Here is a 4,430-nt window from a genome sequence, read left to right on the forward strand (position 1 = left end):
CTTCTTCCATTGTCTTGATGCCTTGATGACTTGGAGGTTTGATGCCGATGAAAATGAGCTTGGGTCTTTGAGTGTTTGATGATCTGTGTTTTTTAGTCGTAGTTTTCTTTTGCTCGTACCAATGCATCTATTGCCAGCTGTAGGAATTTGAATGGGCCGGCTACAATGGACCAGTTCTCAAAATTGCACCCTATCTCAAAAAACCGCTCTGTTTTACCTTTTCCGTGATGACGGGTCAGTCTTGACTTTGTGACAGGCACTTGTGTGTGTGGGGGGCAATGACTTTGTGACAATCACTTGTGTGTGTGGGCCAATGGTCTTGAACGACTTGACAAGCACTGTGTGGTTAGCTTTGGATTGTCGTGTTATACTAACTAGATGTCATGGGTGGCAAGGTCAGTTTTCATGAAAGCTAAATGTTGCTTAGTTGTTGAATCCGAACTTCCAATGGTTAAAAAGAGGAAAATTTTACAGGTTGTTAGCAGAGCAGGTAGCTCAAGGACTTTCGCAAGAAGGGGTGATTTGCTTAGTACACTAGATCAAGCTACCACATCCCTCCAAGGAAGCAATCCTGACCACGAAGCTGAAGTGTCCCCAGAGAAGCATGCCGACCCTACTGATGTTGTCATGGAAGCGATTCCTAACCCATACCAAGTTGTGGGTGTTGTTGTTGGAATTGACGATGGCTCAGGGGATCAGGATGAATTTGCCGAAGAAGCCCAAGAATTAGTAGCTGCCAGTGTAGTTGGGCCTGACTAGGCGGATGATGATGGTCAGTCTGAGAGTGTCTCCACCCAGGCCACTACCTTAGACCCGGCTACCACAGGAATGAAAAAGATAGAGATCTATGGAAAAATTTTGGAAACTTCAACGCCACAGGAATTTTTGGAGAGGATCAAAGTGAAGCACGTCCAACCACCCCCTATGGTCCCACTGTGCAGAATGCTTCCAACCGAGGCAATTAGGAAGATTAGCCCACTTACAGAGAGGACTGTGTCAAGGAGCTTCAAGAAAATGGGTGGCTATATTCCCAGCAAAGGGGCCTTCACTGTCAGTATCTATGATTTGGAGGGATAACAGACTTTGTTAATAGATGCAATGCATGAGAGCTGGGATGATGGGTGGAAGGAATTGAACCAGAGGTACGAGGAGGAATTGTTTCAGAGCGAGGAGTGGGGTCCCTATCTTACAGGCAGAATGTTGCATATCTTGGATGGGAACAACAGACATCGAGCATGGATGGCTTGCATAGTTGAGGGTAAGATCATATTTAGCCATTTTGAATTTCCTGCATAGCTGATTGTAAAACTTGTATTGATTTGTCCTCGGCACAATCCTCTAGAACAAGCAAGCATTGTAGTGTTTGATGCAATTTTCTAGAGTTTAGGAAGCAAGATGTTGGAGAATTACTTTTCTCTCTGTCACGCTTAAACAAGTAAGCTCCATTGGTCTTTACTGTGAATGAATTGCCATTAATAAATTTACTGTGAATGAACTGCCATTAATAAATTTCTTTTTCTTTGATGTTTGTCTGACATAGGATAAACGAGTTTTCCTTTGTGCCAACCACATTTGGGGATAGACTCTTCCAGCTTAGGAAGCTAGGTGAGTCTGACAAGAGCACACTTTTGTCCTACCTGGAAGAAGAGGACAAAGCATGGGTGGAATCAGAGATGAGGATTCAAGGTGGTCCAGGTAAGAAGAGCTGGTTTTCATTGCCCATTCAAATCATGACCTGGCTAATCTTCAAGGATGACATGGAACAAAAAATTGAAGAGCGGTCAAAGCGGATTCTTATTGATGACAAAGGTAGCCGTGACAAGATTATAAGGAACGTGGAGACACTTTATCGAGGTAAGACATCAAAGTTTGCAAGGATTGCAGACCCAAGAAATGGGGAGCAGTATTGGAATGCTATGTTGTCACTGCCTTGGCATGAGCCATCCACCCACATTGCCACTGAGGAGAAACTGAACATGATAGGATCATCAATGATTAGCGATGCTAATAAAGCTCAGATTGTGCGCATGCTGGATAACCACAATGCAAACCAGAGAACTTTGGAGGGACTCCCAAATGACAAAGCTAAGGTTCGTGATTGGCTGCATATGTATTGCTTTTGGTTGCAATTGGCAGACCATGGTCGTATACTCATACAAGAGACAAGGGAAGTCGATCATGTGCCTCCACCTCCTGAATCTCGTTGGAACTCATACGTACAGCTATGTAGAATGAGGTTCTTTCAAAAGGCTTTCAAGACTAATGAGGGGGGAATAAAGTTTTCTAATGAGCCTGATCTTCAGCCCGGCCTGAAGACAGCTGCAACACGGGTGCTTTACAGGTGAAACTCCTTTTTTTTGTTGTTTCTTCCATTTACTATATTGGTGTAGAGGCTCATTTCATCTGTTTTATCTCTTGTAGATGGCTCCGAAAAGAGCATGCTGAGAAACATATAGCATAAATACCTGCCATGGAGTACGTTTGGAAACAGGAGGACCAGCTGGTTTACATGTACCAAGATGTGAAAGTTGGTAGGGTAAGTATAGCTCTTTGATGATTCAATGAGCTCCTCTTGCAAATAATGTTGTCATGGCCCATGACAAGTGCACATTTAATGTAGCATCTGAGTGAGGTGGAGACAAGGCAGTGCCCTTGGTGGCTGGACTTGCTTGGTCAATGGGCACCAGAGGAGGAATTAGAGTTGTATGACTTGCACAAGACACAATTGCAGATGGGGACAACAAAACATCAAGAGCGAGGGGGGGACTCAATATCTCACTTTGCCTCCACTGGGTCAGCAGTATCTAGGAGTAGTGACAAGAGGCCTCCAATGCCAGTAAACCGCGGCAAAGAAATAGTTAATAAATACTTGGCGGCACAACAGCAGTCTAAAATGGAAAGGACAACCACCTTAAGAGCGTCTAGCAGCAAGGGCACTTATGTTCCACCTGAATTGAAACCAGCAGGTAAGGCTAAAAGATATAAATGTCTTTGGTACTATCAAATACGTGCCGGCGCCTAAAAGAAGAGTTGTGTGCAGGCACTGTGTTTTGCTTTCATGTTCAGGTGGAGGACTTGTGGAAGGCAACGACTAACCCAATCAAGAGCGAGGAGCTGACCTCTAGTGTATCTGAGGCATTGACTATTGTCTGCAGCGTAGGGAGGATTAAAGGGAAGCAAGTAGACAACTGTGTTGATCTAATAATTGCTGACTTTCCTTCTAATGTAGCGGTGGAAGGATTTTCCCAGAAGAAGGTTCCGGGGTGGAACAGGCTTGGCTCAATGACATTTGAGAGCACTTTCAAGCTGGCAGACCTCTACCTTTCTGACTTGGGATATCTAGTTTGCTTGTATCCACTGGAGGAAGGAGTGTCTATTGAGCGCATAGCCACCAGATTGGGGTTTGCAATGTTTCGACGACAGATTGTCCATTGCACTCCACCAATTGGAACCAAAATCGGGCACATTGTCATGCATGTGAGTCTCCTTCCATTTGGTTTGGGTTGTTGTTTGTGGCCAAGTATTGAGTGATATATCTTCTTATGATTTGGAGTGGTTGTGCTTTTAGGTGTCTTGTTTAATGCTATCGGTCTTTGTGAGATCATCCACCCCAATCGCAACTCTTGATGTACATGAGGACCAGCTAGCAAAGATGGACCTGGGCGAGGGTTTTCAATCAGCAAAGGACATAATATATGATGTGTAGGAACCTAATTGATGCTTTGAATCTATGCATAGGACATTTAATCTTGAAAGAATGTGCATGAAGGTAACAATGTGTAATTTTATGGCTGCTCTATCATGCAGGGTTCCCCTTGAGGATATTTCAGTACGCAAGGGAAAGCCTTGGCGAGGTGGGACTTAGCGTGGCAAGAAGTTGGCAAAGTACATAATATCCTTGTTTAGTTGCATTGAAGACACAGTGCTCGACCTCTTTGCAGGCACGGGAATGTTTGGGTTGGCTGCTGCCTTCATGGGTCGCCATGTTTTGATGTTTGAAGGAGACGAACAGATCTATTCTAGACTCCTTCTTCCTTATCGGAGTATTGAATTGTAGTTGACATGTTGGAAATGTTTTTCATTGGTATATGGTTGAAATTGTTGTGTACACATAAGGCTATATGCACCGGATTTGTTCTAGACTCCTTCCTTATCGGAGTATTGAACTATAGCTGACATGCTGTATGTTTTGCATTGGTGTTTGGTTGAAATTTTGTGTTCACATAAGGCTATATGCATATTTTTGTGTTCAAGATAATCTCTACATTTTGCTGTCAGGTTTTATTGAGTCTAATTTGTGCATCAGGTTGAGAAATTTTTTGAAAATTGTAGTGTTCTACATCATGTTGCTCAAGGTTAATTCAATTAGTTTCCTGCTAAACAGTGAAGTGAAGTTGAGCGTGAAGTATTCTCTGTCATCATTGATGAAT

The 4,430-nt window shown here is 43.4% G+C and overlaps 1 pseudogene; it reads left to right on the forward strand.

Moving 5' to 3' along the window:
• The first annotated feature begins 447 nt into the window (after positions 1 to 447).
• Positions 448 to 3,706, forward strand: LOC147427460 (uncharacterized; annotated as a pseudogene).
• Positions 3,707 to 4,430: the final 724 nt, after the last annotated feature.

This window comes from Adiantum capillus-veneris, chromosome 23, assembly GCF_014529385.1.
Source record: "Adiantum capillus-veneris isolate H3 chromosome 23, ASM1452938v2, whole genome shotgun sequence".
Classification (NCBI taxonomy): domain Eukaryota; kingdom Viridiplantae; phylum Streptophyta; class Polypodiopsida; order Polypodiales; family Pteridaceae; genus Adiantum; species Adiantum capillus-veneris.